The following is a 15596-nucleotide window of genomic DNA, read 5'->3' on the forward strand; positions in this document are numbered from 1 at the left end:
CTCCCTGGGCAGCCTGTTCCAGTGCCTGGCCATTGGAATTCATGCAGGTGGGACCCAGCAGGCTCTCTGCTTCCTCCTTTAACCCTCACAGGAGTGATTTTTGCCCTTGCTGGATCCCTCAGCCCTGTGTTCCCAGTGAGGTTGTGTCTTCACCCGAAAATCCCCCCTCATGGAGGCTTTGTGAGTCCTTGGCTGAGTGATTCCCCTGGGATTCAGCCCCACAGGAGCTGCTCTGGAAGCAGGTGGGAGCATTGCTGGACCAGCTGCCAGTGCTGCTGGGCAAGCTCCAAGCCTGGCACATTGCTTTTGGGGCAGGAGCAGGTGTTCTATGCACTTGCAGATGTTCTGAGCAAATCTCTAATGCTCACATCTGGGCTTTGAACCTCAAAGGCTCTTCTTAGTCAGTGCCCCCTCAGAGGTGAGCCTGCCTAGGGAATGAGCTGAGAGGTTTGGGGGTCTTGGGTTTTGAGCCTCTTTGAGCACAGGTTCCCCTTTGCCCCCACAGTTCTGAAAGTCACCACCTCTTTGCACATGAAACCAGAGCCCCCCACCCCTTGTGTGGTGTTTCCCAGGCCAGCTGTGCCAGTGCAGAGTGGCTGGGTGGTGGCAGAGGCTGCTCCATCACAGTGCGGGCACAGGGATGCTGCCACCCTCTCAACCCAGTCTGTGCAGGAGGGCACTGGGCAACATCTGGCTGGCAGGTAGCCACTGGGGAGCTGCTGCTTTATGGTTGCTGAGTGTGCATGGGAGGAGCAGAACATTTATGGGAGGCAGGAAGCAATCAGCAGCCTGCACAGGGAGTTGCGCTGGGCTGCAGAGGGGCTGCTGGAGCAAGTGCTGTGGATGAGTCCCTAAACCCGTGAACAGGAGGATTTATATCGGAGAGGCTGCCGGAGCAGGAGCCTAGCAGGGTGAATGGAGCTGCTCTAATGGATATTAAGTGATTTGCGAGCCTGCTGCTTGCAAACACAGCTGTAAATAGAACGAGGGGAGGGGGGAGCAGATGAAAGGAGGCTCAGGCTCTTTAGCGGCGAGGTGTGAAAAATGGGGAAGGGCTCCCGAGCAGGGCTGGGGCAGCAGAGAAACAAAAGCCACGGCATCTATTTTCATATCTTTTATCTCTTCCTTGCACTTAATCTTGTTTAGCTCTGCAATTAAATTTTAAGATGCATAAGAGTGCTCCTTACACACTTGGCTTCTTCACAGATTGAATTATTTAATAGAGTGTGGAGCAGCTCCATGATCTCGGAGCTGTGGCACCGGCACAGCCAAGCAGAAAATTAATAAACACTGCCTGCTGCTGCCCTGCCCCCAGCTCCTCTCTGCCATCTCCCCTGCCTGGCACACTGTCCTCCAGCCAGCCCCTCCCCACCCCCTGCTCCAGCCTTCCCTCTGGGCTTTCCTCCTTCCCTGCCTCCTCTGCTTTCTCTTTTGGTACTGCCATTTGTCCCCCTGCTCCCCCATCTCCAGTGTCTGTCTCGTCTCAGCCCCTCAAAGGGGTCTGTGGGCTCTCTGCCCATGACTCCCATGGGCTGGAGGAACGTGCAGGTGAGAGGGGATGTCCAGCCCATGTACAGGCTGCCTTGGACACAGGGACTCACTGAACCCCACTGGTGAGGGAGCTGAGTGGTCTGGTCCCCATCAGCCACAGCTTCACCTGCAGTGGGGAGGCTGCTGCCCTGCAGGGAGTGGGACTGGCCTGAGCCTTTCTGCAGCTGCATGGATTGCAGGCCTTGGGCTGCAACAAGTTGCCCTCCAAATGCTGTTGGCTTTCTCTTTCTCCTTCCCCCTTGTCCACCAGCCAACACAGCTCATGAAATCATAAGATGGTTTGGGTTGGAAGGGTCCTTATGGATAATCTGGTTCCAACCCCTCTGCAGCCACAGGGACATCCCCAACCAGAGCAGGTTGCTCAGAGCTCCAAACAGCCTGACCTGGAATGGTTCCAGGGATGGGGCAGCTCCCAGCTCTCTGGGCAACCTGGGCCAGACTCTCACCACCCTCACCATAAACAATTTCTCCCTTCTCTCCAGTCTGAATCTCCATCTTTGAGTTTCAAGCCATCTCCCCTTGTCCTGTCACAACAGGCCCTGCTCAAAACCCTGTCTCCAGCTTCCTGAACCCTTGAAGCACTGAAAGGCCACCAGAAGGTCTCCCTGCAGCCTTCTCTTCTCCAGGCTGAACAATCCCAACTCTCTCAGCCTGGCCTCACAGCATAGGGCTTCCAGCCCTCCTGATCACCTTCATTGCATAGAATATGTCCTCCTCTCCTTTCCCTTCTCTTTTGCTAACCTTTGCAGGCAGCAAATCACAGGAGGCAGTTCCTCTGGGTGCTGGGAGCTGGCTGCAGTTCCCCTGGCAATGCTGCTCAGCAGACAGGGACACAAAAGCATCCCTGGAATCCATCACATTGCCTGTTGGATAAGGACAGACTCTCACCAGGCACTTGCAGCCCTGGTGAATTGTCTGAAGAGAAATCAGTTTGTTATCTCTTTGCATTTTAAGTTTCTCTTTTTTACAAGGAACCAAACAAAAAAGTTTGAAGATTGCTGTTGAAGGAGGGGTTTGGCCTCCCCTTCCTGGGAGATGCTGCAGGTTGCTCCTCCAGCAGTCTGTGCTGGGGATGTGCTTGGGGGTTTCTGGCTTTAATATAAGTTTCCATTGCTCTTTTCCACAGAGCCTTCCCCAGCCTCCTGCCCTGCACACTCCTCCTGTGACAGCAGCTGGACTTGGTGGTGGCATTAAGCCAGGAGCGTGCCCAGGTGAGCAAGAAGGCCAGAGGCTGGGTGCCAGCAGGCAGGGGCACCCCCCTAACTGGGGGTTAGACTGAGGGCTCTCTGAACCCCTCCCCATGCCCAGCTCCTTCCTGCAGCCTCCTCCTGCTGTCCCACCACCACTCTCCTCACTTAGGGAGGTGACTGCTGAAGAACATCTTCCCTTCTCTAGAGCCAAGGGGGAAGCTTCCCTCTGGCTTGAATCAAGATTATTTCCTATCCCTGCCCAAGTCTTTCTTGATTTCCTTCTCCTCTCCTTCCCACGGCTTTCTGGCAAGCTTGAGGGCTCAGCTGTAGGGCTGCTGGGTCAGGCAGTGATGGTTTCCTGGCCCCACTGCCTGGTGGAACTGAAATTCTGGAGGGGATGAGAGGGACAGAGCAGAGCAGAGCAGCAGCTAAACCTCCTCTTTAGTTGCTAATCAATAACCTACAGAAATGTTGCCCTGGCTGAAAGCTGCTCCCAGAGCACAACAAAACCAAAGATCCCCAGGATTTGTTCTGTGATGTGTCTGGGGTTTGGGTTGGTTCCCCCTTTCTGCTCCTCTGGGCTCCCCACTCTCCCTCACCCCCAGGCTGATGGAGTTGTCACTGCTCCTTGGTTCAGAACCTGCCTGAGCAGCTCCTGGCTCCGCAGACAGACCGACACTAATCTGGGTAATTGAATCATCACCCTGAATGTTGTTTGCCTGCTCCTCACCACTTCTGCTTCCCACCTCATATTTTTATTAGCTTTTGGTGCTTTTGCAGAGTGTTTGGGGTTGGGTTGGTTTGTTTATTTATTTTTCAGCAGTAATATCACTTCCTTGTTTTCAGATGCTGTCTGCAGCCCAGTTCTTTGTTGATGTTCATGAGGATTTGGGGTTGTCTGAGAGAATTTCCATGGACAGGTGTGCTGGTTTGAGGCCAGCCAGAACATCTCTTGCCCCGAAAGGGACAAAAGAATGAGACACGCAAATGGATTGGAGAGTGATGGAAAGTTTAAATGGAAAAGCAAATGGTGAAGCTACAGAAAACTACACAGCATAGTGGCAAAGAACATCCCAAAGCATACAGAGTCCCCCACACAGTACCCAGAGGTTTCCCAATCCTTCCCTCCTCCCACCTGAGGGTCTACCCAATCCCTCAGGGCTCTTCCTTTCCCCCTCCCACTGCTAGGCAAGTCTCAGGCTGGCCAGGTCTGAGACTGCCCCCCCCCTCCATTCTCCTCCTGGCATTAGGCCTAGACAGGCCTAAGAGGCCTGAGATACTCCCCCGGCATTACCCGATAAGAAAGGACATCTCCCATGGGAGCAGAGAGGGAAGAAAGAGGAAGAGGATGACTCTGCAGATGGCCTTATAGGGCGCAGGATTTATGGGTAGAAATACGCCGTTTCCTGTGTCCACCCTCAGTGGGCGGGCACCTGGGACACCAGAGGTGTATCTCATGCAGCAGTGGCAGGGGGCACCCAGCCCAAACTGCCACAACAGGTGGAGCTGTGACTCCCCTCTCTATCAGGGGCTGATTGCTCTCCAAGGATGAGCAATTAAAGGACATGACCAAGGAGAGTTTGCCTGTGCTTAGCTGAGCTCCTAAGCTGCCAGCTTGCAGCTTGATTTTGGGTCAGATTGCAGCTTGATTTTGGGTCAGATTGCAGGGAGAAGAGCCCAAGCCCCATCTCACTCCAGTCTCCTTCCAGGGAGCTGTAGAGCGCAGTAAGGTCTCCCCTCAGCCTCCTCCATCCCAGCCCAGACTCTGCTGACAGAGCCACCCCAGCCGTGCCTCTGAAGAGAGGCAGCTGTGATTGGTTTGCAGGCAGTGCTGGGGCTGAGAGCTCTTTGCTGATCCTCCTCTTTGCACAGAAGGGGAGTCCCCACCCGAGCCCTGTGCGAAGCCCTGGTGGCGAGCTCGGTGTCTGCAAGCGCTGGAGCTCAGCCTCGTGGATAATTGAGTTGTGGTAATGAGGGCTGGGGCTGGTTCCTCAGGAAGGAATCGTTCTGAAAAGAGCCTCTCAAGTTAATTGAGATTTCATGCTGTTTCCTCACGCTTGCTGCTGGAGTTGTAGGACTTAAGGGCCAGCACTCCCCAGGGTAATCCCATGGAGGTCAGGCTGGGCTGTGGCTCCCCACAGAGTTTAGGAATGCAGGAAGAGGGAAGTGATCCTTTGGTGGCAATGGCAGAGCTGCAGAGCATCTGAGCACAGGCAGTAGCTGCCACAAAGAGCAGCACAATGGAGTCTGACCCCACAAGGTGCTGGCAGTGATGCTGCTCTGCTCCTGGGGTGCAGACAACCTGCAGTCCCCAAGGACAGCTGGGGTGGAGCATGCTCTGGAGACAGACAGGGCTGGGGCAAGGAAGAGTTTTGCCTCTTGAGTTAAAACTGAAATAGAGGACTTGACTCTGCTCTGGTGAGGCCACATCTGGACTCTTGTGTCCACGTCTGGGCTCCCCAGTTCAAGAGAGACAGAGAACTGCTGGAGAGAGTCCAGGGGAGGCTGGGAAGATGCTGAGGGGCCTGGAGCAGCTCTGTGAGGAGCGAAGGCTGAGAGCCCTGAGGCTGAGAGCCTGCAGAAGAGCAGCCCCAGAGGGGATCTGAGCAATGCTCAGCAAGAGCTAAAGGCTGGGGGGCAAGAGGCTGGGGCCAGGCTCTGCTCAGTGGTGCCCAGGGACAGGGCAAGGAGCACAAACTGGAACACAGAAGGTTCCAATCTGAAAAGGAGGAGAAACTTCTTTGGTGTGAAGGTGTTGGAGGCCTGGAGCAGGCTGTCCAGAGAGATTGTGGAGTCTCCTCTGGAGAGCTTCCAACCCCCCCTGGCCATCGTGCTCCTGGGCAAGCTGCTGTGGGTGCCCTGCTGGAGTAAGGGCTTGGACTGGATGAGCTCCAGTTCTCCACCATGCTGGAATTCTGTCAATTATAGGAATGGAGGAGGCTGCCCTTCCAATGTCTCCTTACCAAGGGAGACAACAAACCATCTCCAAAGCTCCAGGCTTGTTTGCTCTGCTGCTCACTTGGGAAGTGCCCCTCCTGCAGAGCTGCTGTGAGAGCTTTACAGGCTCCATAACTCATTAGCAGCTGTAAGTGAATGCAAAAGCAAGGAGGAAACAAACTCCCTTGCCTTGGTTAGTGCAGTTTGGTTTTAAATATTGCGTTTCCAGGGATAAATGTTGGCAGCACTTGAAATAAGATGTATTAATTAATGAAGGAAGCACTTAATTTAGGTTTAATAGGATAATCCTTTGCTGTGTGTTACATAAATAGTAATTGAATATTAAGAATGCACTGAATGAGAATTAACTGCTGGAGGAGAGCTGCAGTTTATTGCACTCCTGTTAGCTGTGGAGCCCCAGCCTGGCTCTGCAGCGTGGGAAAGCTGAATTCAAAGGCTCAGGAAGTCAATGCAGCAACTGCTCTGAAATGTGTGAGAGCATGGGAGAGAAGCTCAGGGTTAGGCTTTTGTTCTTTCCCAATCCATGACCTGCCCTGAAGCTCAGCTGCACAGGAGGGACCTCCTGGCATTGACTTTGGGAGCAGTTGGATCCCTCAGCAGCTGAAATCCAATGCCCTCAGCCTGTCCTCGTGGGAGAGCTGCTTCAGCCCTCAAATCATCTTTGTGGCCTGCTCTGGATCCTGCTTAGGGGACTTGCTGAGGGCTGTGCCAGTGAGCTGTGGCAGGGCAGAGGATGTCAAGTCCCCTGCATTCTGTCGATGCAGCAGCAAGCCCCGAGGTGCATTCCTGTGCTGTGCCCACCTGCAGCAGCTGTGCCAGCTCCACCAAGGCCCCAAATGAGTCTTCCCTTGGCCAAGCCCTATCTTGGCATTAGCAGTTAAGTTGATCACAGAGTTTTTCTAGTTCGCATTTGGATTATTTTTCACTGCCTCAGCCACTTGGCCTGTGTCAGCCCAGCCTGTCCAGGTGATTTATGCAGCCCAGGAGAGGGAGGTTATTTAGCTTTTGTTTCTGAAGCAGGTGCAGGGGAGTGGGGGGATGGAGACATATTTCACTGGTGATTCAGATGCTGCCAGCTGGGACAGGCTGGCTGACAGGTAGGGAGAGCTGCTGCAATTCATCTCCTGGGCTGGTGGAGCTGGAGCCCAAAAGCAAATCCTGTGGCAGGAGCTAGGAGCATCTCTGTTCTGTCTGGGGCTGGAGGCTCAGCTGGAATGAGAAGGGCTGGGTGGGAGGAGGGGAGGTGACAGCCCCACAATAGGGAGACAGAGTGGGTGAGGCACCCTCTGCCCTGCCCTGCTGCTGCTGTTGCTGCCTTGAGCCCAGGAGCAGGGAGCTCAGGGGCAGCTCTCCACAGCGATTCCAGTGCAGCCCAGTTCCCCCTCTATGCTAATTGAATGGGACAGGAACATGGATCTGACTCCTCTGAATAAGAAATCAAGTGGAAGGTGGCTCCTTCCTGAGCCCTGCTGCTGCAGCAGGCGGAGCAGGGAGGGCTGAGGGGGGCAGGCAGCAGAGAAGAATATCTCTGGATTACATTTAATGAAAATAAATCTCTCAGCTCTGCGAGCAGCAGCTGGGGCCCTGCCTGGAGAGCAGCAAGTCCAGGCCCTCCTGCAGGAGCTGTGGCTCCTGTGCTGGCTCACAGCCCACTTGGTGGCTTTGCACAAAGTGTTTGGGGAGGTGCAGGAAGGATGCCTGGGAGGCAGGGGAGACAGCCTGGGAGACAATGATAGATGAAGTGATGCTTCATGAAGCTGGCATATGCTCACTGGTGGAGCTTGTTATGCTGGATGCTAAATACCAAATGGTGATTAAATGGTGGTGGTGCAGCAGGATGGGGGTGGAGGACAGAGAGTTTGACCTGACAGGCAGCTCCCAGGGGACTTTTCCAGGCAAAGCTTCCTCCAGAGTTGCACAGAGATGTGGAGGCTTCATGGCTCTGCTTGGTCCTTGGGTTTGTTATGCTTCTATTTTAATATGTCCCAAGCAAAAGGTGTGGAGGTGGTGGAGTCACCACCCCTGCAGGTGTTCAAGAGACATTCAGGTATGGCGCTTTGGGATGTGGTGCTTGGAGCTGATGATCTGAGAGGCCTCTCCCAACTGAAACAATTATGAGCCAACAATTCTGTGATTCAAAGCTGGTTCCTCCTTAAACAGCTGAAACTGGGAAGGTGTTCTCCCATGGTGCTCTTCCAGCTTTGATTTCTTTAGTGTCCCAGAACACTGGACAGGGGTTTCCTGGTGGGAAGAGCAGTTTCTGCCTCCTCCACCCCACCACTGCTCCTACACAGTAAGCAAGATGCACAGGAGGCCAGTCCCTGGCAGCTCTACCTGGGACAATCCCTTCCTGAGCTCACTGTTTGGAAGTTTGCTGATGTCCTGCCATGAGCTGCTGGACTCTGCTTAGCTGCATCCTGCCACTGCTCTGGGCTGTTTACATTTCAGGTCCATCTCTAAGCCCTGCCGTGTCTTGTGGTGACATTTCCTTTGCTAAATAGCAGAACAAGGATGTTTGAGAGCCAAAGCGAGGAGAGGCAGAGAGAAAGATGCAGGATGAAGGATGGGAAAGGGCTGGAGGAGAGGATTAGGGGAACAGTAATAGGAAGTGAAAGGAAAACAAAGTCCAAATCAGGCCCCGTGGAGGAATGAATCTGAAGATGGTTGGGTGGTCAGGAGAGGCTCCTGCAGAGGCTGTGGGATCACTCAAAGAGCAATTAAATGCTTCCCTGGGGGAATGGCATTGCAGGAAGGAATCAGCCACTTTGGACCTTTTCCAGTCTCTGCTATCTTTAATAATCTTCCAGCAGCTTGAGCCAGCTGGTGGCTGAAGGCAACAGCCAGAACTTCCTAGAGGAGTTGGGCACAGTGGTGAACCACAGGGCTGCAGGACCCAGGCTGGGCTCACTCCCTGCTCTCCCCAGGGGTTTGCTGACCCGTGCAGGGCTGAGCCCTTTGGGTCTGAGAGTCCTTCCAGTGGTGAAGGCTACTCTGGAGCTTGTGGTTTGCAGCCAAGGTCCTAGTCCCAAGGGTGTGGCTGCCCACACCTGGCCCCTGTTAGGAGATGCCAAGTGCTTTCCCTGGCACCTATCCTGGTCACCTCTTCTTTTTCCCCACTCCTACAGGAACAAATGATATGAGAAGATGCAGGAAATGTGAAAACAATGATCCCTGCCTTCAGAGTAGACACCCGAGCTCTGCAGCTTGCTGTAGCAGGAGGCTGCAGCAGCCTGGCACCTTTCACAACACAGCTGGGAGGGAGCAGTGTGACAAGGCAGCACCTTCCCTGTGCCTGGCACCTTGTCCCCCTGGTTGTCACCCTGCCAGCTCCTGTGCCCAGACACTGGGGTGGGTCACCAGGTGCCAAGGGGCAGTCCCATGGGAGTGGCTGTGGAGCAGCCAGGCAGGAGGCAGCAGCCTGGAAGACCAATTTGCATTTTAATACAGAAAGTTGTATTTTGACAGTAATTTACATTTAAATCAACCCTGTTTCAGATCAGTCCCCTCAAAGAGGCACCCTGAACTTCAGCTAACCCAAGGGGAGGGTTAGAAGAGACTTCTCATCAATCCCAGCATGGTGTGGTTGGAAGGCACCTCTGGAGATCATCCAGTCCAAGCCCCTGCTCCAGCAGGGCACCCACAGCAGCTTGCCCAGGCCAGGGGGGGTTGGAAGCTCTCCACACAAGGAGACTCTACAACTTCTCTGGGCAGCCTGCTCCAGGCCTCCTGCAGCCTCACACCAACAAAGTTTCTCCTCCTGCTCAGGTGGAACCTCCTGGGCTCCAGTTTGTGCCCAGTGCCCCTTGTGCTGTCCCTGGACACCACTGAGCAGAGCCTGCCCCCAGCCTCTTGCCCCCCACAGGTCCTTTATCTCTTGCTGGTCCTGCTCTAACTCGGGGCTGACAATGTTTTCACTCACAGGTGGCACCTGCTGACCACCACCCTGCCATTTCAGTCTGCTGAAGCATCCTGGAGTCCCCCACAGTGCTAACAGCATTTGAGCAGCCCTGGGATCAGCATCTGAAGTGGAGGTAGGACAAGGGAGAGAGGGCATTTGGCTGGGAACATGAGAGGGGACCCTGGCAGCAGCCTAAGCAGAGCAGGTGCAGGCAGGCCCCAAGCTGGGTGAAGCTGGGCAGCAGCAGAGGGAAACATTCATGGTGCAGAGGATGGACAGAAGTGATAAATGTTTAAAACTGCTTAGGGTGAGCTGGAAGTGCTCTGCTCTTACCAAGCACGAAGCTTTTCTGCTTTCAGCTCCTTTTTGTACTCAACCAGTCATGCTCCAGCACAGAACACAGGAGCTGGCAGGGATTGGCACTTCTGAAGGCACACGAGGAGGAGATGCTCTCTCCTGAGCACGCTGGCAAGCTGCTCCCCCTCCACATGGAGTGAACTCTGCTGCTGAGAGGTTCCTGCAGGGAGCTTTCTTGCAGTGCAAACTCCACTGCCCCAGGCCCTCTGGGGCCTCTCCAGGTGATGTAGCTGAAGTTACTCAACTCTTCTGCCTCCCGAGCCTGCCCTCAGCATCTTCTCCCCACCCCTGCACCGGGGGATGCCCAGGCCCCCCCTGCGCCCCGAGGAGAGCACTCAGCGAGGTGCCGATTGCTTGCAGTTGATTTTGTTTGCCGACAGAGCTTTGCCATCAAAGCTGCCTCTACCTTTCATCCCCGGGGAGCGCTGCCTGGGAGAGCAGCCTCTTAACCACAGCTGCTGGAGGAGATGGGCAGGGAGACTTTCATGCTCCTACTTTTATCTTGTGAACGGGGCAGCTCTCCCTGTAGGACGTGAATTTGAGTGCTTGGGGAAGGGGAGACCATGAGGTCTTCCTGCTGCCCCCCATGCTCCAGCCATGAGGATGGCTTCAGCACCTCTGAGCTCTTCCCCTCGGAGCTGAACCTGCCTGTGAGGAGCTGCTGCTGTTCGCCCCTGGCAGGGCACAAAGCTCAGCTGCTCATCGTACTCTTTGATGCTTTTCAGGCAGGGGGAGGAAGGGAATTGCTTCCTCTTTAAACACCTGTGTCAGATGCCAGGGAGTTTGGTGGGAGCATCCTGGGCTAAATCCCACCCCAATGGACTTCCTACACAGCTCAGGCTGAGCCACAGCCCCCCGGGAGCTGTGTTCAGAGGGGGGCTGGGGAGTGCAGCAGCTGAGCTGAGCACAGGCTGTGAAGTACAGAACTGCTGCTGCTGGAAAAGACCTCCAAGGCTGAGTCCAAGCATCAACCCAACACCACTATGGGGAGGAGAGGAGGTATTTGCTGCAGGAGTGGTCAGGGATTGCAACAGGCTGCCCAGGGAGGTGGTGGAGTCCCCGTCCCTGGAGGTGCTCAAGAGATGTGTGGCCATGGCACTGGGGGAACAGGGTTTGGTGGCCGTGGTGGTGGTAGGTCAGTGGTTGGTGGGTGGTGGTTGGGGACTGGATGATCTCAGAGGGCTTTCCCAACCCAAACAATTCCATGATTCCCTGAGCTGGGGGTGTCAAGATGCCACAGCACTGCTGTGTCACCTCCACTCCTTCCTGTAAAGGATGGAAGAGGCACCAAGAGGAGGCTGAGTGCCTGTGGCTGTAGCTCAGCTTCATTTCCTCCCAGACTCATTTGCTGAGCGTGTCCCCAGCCCTGTTCTCCATGGGCTGTTTCCTATCAATTCTCTCTGATGCCAGTCCATAAATAAAGAAAAAAAATACTGCCGCTCTTAATCAGCTGCTGCTCACCCAAATGAGTTCCCCATACATCCCCTGCTCTATAATTACTTGTCACCTATTGCCAGTTTGTAACTTTTCACTCTGTGACTTCCCCCCCCTCCCCTCTTTTGACAGCAGGAATCTGTTCCTCGTGGGGCTGTTGGTTTAGGTTTGGGTTTGGGTTTGTTTTGTTTGTTTTGTTTTTTCCTAAACAGAGAGAGCTGAAAAAGCATCAATGGGAAGCAGTGGTTTAGGAGCTGAGGGAAAACAGCAAAATCCCAGCATGGTGTGGTTGGAAGGCACCTCTGGAGCTCACCCAGTCCAAGCCCCTGCTCCAGCAGGGCACCCACAGCAGCTTGCCCAGGAGCATGATGGCCAGGGAGGGCTGGAAGCTCTCTAGAGGAGACTCCACAACCTCTCTGGGCAGCCTGCTCCAGGCCTCCTGCAGCCTCACACCAAAGAAGTTTCTCCTCCTGTTCAGATGGAACCTCCTGGGCTCCAGTTTGTGCCCTCTGCCCCTTGTGCTGTCCCTGGGCACCTCACTCTAACTCCCTGCCCTGGTCTGCACTCACCTCATGCTGTTTCCCCTCTGGAGTTCAGCTCAGTTGTCCATTTTACAGGTGCAGAAGGGGAGGTGAGAAGCCTCACTTGTGGTCTGCTCCCAGCCAGCAATCCTGACTCTTCATCCAGCAAACTGGAGCAGGAGGTGGAGGAAATCTCCCATGAGCTTTTGATGAGGACCACTTTGAAAGAGCTCAGTGTAATGCAGCAGGAAGAGCAGGGGAAGCACAGAGCCATTTGTCAGCCAAGGCCTCTGAGCCAGCAGCCAGAGAGAACTTCATCTCCCTTCCCCTTGCTCCCAAAATAATTGGAATTTCCACAGCAGGGGGATGGATGGGCTGGGGCTGGAGCATCTCCTGGCTGCACAGTATTTAAGTGCAGCTGTCACAGGCAGCCACCCCAGGGATAGATGTATTAGGGGGAGATGGATCTGGGGGGAAAGAGAGCCCAGGCTGGTGGGGATGTGTCCCTCCTGCCTCTCCCTGTGCCTGGTGGAGCTGCCAGCGGCACCTGGGGATGCCTTCAGCTTTGGAGCCATTGAAACCTGAGTGCATTCATTTGCCTGGCAGCCTGGGCTTTGAAGGCAGAATAAAGGAGTAAATTCTGAATGCAGTAAGGGATAAAACACAACTGGGAAGTCAGGCTGCTCCACAGAGGAATAATCAGGCTATTAGGTGAATACATTTGCTGTGCACCCAGCCAAAACGTTTCATTAGAGCAACAGGGCTCCTCCTCCCCTGCTCATAAATTAACCTCTCTAGAGGGGTTGGAGCCGCTGGGAGGATGCAGCCTCCAAAGGCAAGAGCCTGCACCTCTCCCAGGGAGCCTGGATCCCTGGAAGCCTGGATCCTGGCTGGGGCTCTCAGTATGGGATGCTGAGCACTGGGGTGGAGGTTGGTCTCTGAGCCCACAGTAATTCACACAGAAGGCTTCCTTCTTTTCCCCTCCTTTCCCCCAGCCCAGTCTCTGTGCTTGGTTACAGACAGCTGAGCATCTCTCATCTTTGCCCTGAGTCTGTCCAGGATCTGGCAGCAGCCCCAAGGCAGAAGCCTGAGGGACAGAAGAGCCCACTCAAGCCTCCAGGCTGTCCTCTCCAGCAGCCAGCCAGGACAGAATCCTTCCTCTGGCAGGTTCTAAGCTTGCAGGGTCTGAGGATGACAGCCCTGGGTCCGGGGCCTCCAGTGGGATGTGGAAGGACAGAGTCCAAACCTCCATCTGGCTGTCAGCCCTTCCCCACGCCTCCAGCCCTGGCACCTCTGACAGCAAGGCAGAGCTCTGAAGGCAGCGTGGGCTGGAAAATTGTTGTTTGTGTTCACAGAAGCTGCAGATCAGATGCTCTGAGCTGTAAAGCAGCCTCAGTGCTCAGGGCAGTGCTGACAGAGGGAGAAGGGGTTGCAGAAGCAGCTTCTGAAAGCATTCTGTGGCCTCTCTGCTGGAGCAGCTGCTGCTGCAGGGCTTCTGCTAGCCCCAAATCCTCTCCCTCCTGCACAGCCACTCTTGGGGCCACCAGCAAATCCTTCAACCCCAAATGCACAAAGTCAGCTGTCTGGAAGTTTCCACTGGGTCTCTGTGAACACTGGCACAGGATGCCCAGGGAGGCTGTGGATGCCTCCTCCCTGGAGGTGTTCAAGGCCAGGCTGGATGAGGCCTTGAGCAAGCTGGGCTGGTGGGAGGTGTCACTGCCTATGGCAGGGGGCTGGAACTGGATCATTTTTAAGGTCCCTTCCAACCCATCCCATCCCATGCTGTGAATCTATGAACTACAACTCCCTCAAAGGAGGCTGGAGGTGGTTGGGGGTTGGTCTCTTCTCAGGTGAAACAAGTGACAGGATGAAGGGAAACAGCTCAGGCTGTGCCAGGGAAGGTTCAGATTGGATATCAGGAACAGCTTCTTCCCAGCAAGGGCTCTCAGGCACTGTCCCAGGCTGCCCAGGGAGGTGGTGGAGTCGCCATCCCTGGAGGGGTTTAAAAGTCATGCAGAAGTGGTGCTGAGGGATGTGGTGCAGTGGCAGGGGCTGGGTTGTGAGCCCTGGGGGAGTTGTTTCTGCCTGATGCTCTCAAGGGTCTCTGCCAACCTCAGCAGATTTATGGTTCTAAGACTCTATTGTGGCCAAGGTGCCCTCACACCAGGGGACAGGCTCTGGCCAGCCAGCTCTGATGGGGCACTGGGGCAGAGGCTTTAAGCACAGACAAGACTCTGCAGCAAGCAGGCTTGGGCCAGATGCTGAAAAGTTCTCAGTGCAGCCTTGCAGCCCTCCCTGAATTCTTCCTCAGGATAACTAATTCCATTTTAGGGCAGAGTGGAGGCAGAGAACTTAATTAACAATGCACACTTCAGGAGCTGTTTGCAATTGGAAGTGCTCTGAGCAGGCCTGGGATTAGCAACACTTATTTTTATTTATTAATTGCTGGCTCTCCAAATCTCCATGGTAAATAATTTCCTCTCTTTTTCAGGTTGAATGGATTTCTGTGGCTCTGGGGAGAGGGAAGGTGGCCTTGCAGTGACCCTGTGTGGAAGGTGCTGGACTGGGAGTGGGTGCAGCCTTGGCTGTTGGTTTGACCCTGGTTGCTGGGGGTCTGGGGTTTGGGGTCTGTGATTTTTGGGGATAGTTTTTTGTTGACTTTTTTTGGCTTGTACCTCTCTCCTGGGCCTGCCTGGCTGCTCTCTGAACTGGAATTTGGCTGATATTTGGGGAAAGTCCTTCCAAATTAGGACTGTGGTGCTTGTGTTGATTCCTTCAGCACAGCAAAAATGAACCCTGGGTGGGACTGAAAGCCCCAAGTCTGCCTTGCAGGCAGTGCTGTGCCCCCAAAGCCCAGGGCCAGCTTCTCCCTTCAGCTAACATCTCTCATAGCTGGAGACCAGCACCCCAAGCTCTGCCTTTCTGGCCTGGGCAGTGCAGCCTCCCTGGCTGCCTTTTCTGCTGGAAGAGGCTGAGCTGCTCCTCCCACTGAGGCAGGAAGATGCTGAGCACCAAGAACAGCCTGATGAGGTCAGGAGGGGCAGGCTCAGGTCCCTTTGCCCTTGGCAAGAGCTACTTTCTCTGCTGGAATCCCCCTTGGCTCAGGCACCCCAGCAGGCAGGAGCCCAGGCAGGGTGGTGGGAGGCACAGGGCAGCTCTCCTCTCCTGTTGCTGCTGAGGCTCCCCCAGCTCCCAGCACTTCACTGCCTGCTTCCTCCAAGCTGGGAGGACCTGGTGGGTGCTCAGATCTGCAGCATATGGTGCAAGTCACCACCAGTGCACCCAGCAGGAGCAGGCTCTGGGAAATGGGTCAGGGAGTGGAGGAGGAGGAGGGAAGCTGTGATGGCACTGCCAGAGCTGCCATCCTGCTGGCAGCCTCCTGGGGGATGCAGTGTGGTAGCTCAGCAGGGCAGGACACATGACCATGAGCCAGCAGAATGTCCCAGTGGGCAAGAGGGTAGAGGCTTTGCTGTTGTTCCTGTGTGGGCAAGGAAAGGATGGCACATCCCTGAGCTTCCAAAGCCCTGCTGTGGGCACACCTTTGCCATTGTGCCCTGGCAGAGGCCAGAAACCATCCCAGGCAGGTGCAGGTCTCCAGGCCAGGGCTGCAGGTACCACAGCACGAAGCCTTTTGGGGGCACACTGCAGGGTGCCCAGCAGCTCACCAGGGTGGATGCAGGAGCAGTG

Source organism: Indicator indicator, chromosome 35 (genome assembly GCF_027791375.1).
Source record: "Indicator indicator isolate 239-I01 chromosome 35, UM_Iind_1.1, whole genome shotgun sequence".
NCBI classification, from domain to species: domain Eukaryota; kingdom Metazoa; phylum Chordata; class Aves; order Piciformes; family Indicatoridae; genus Indicator; species Indicator indicator.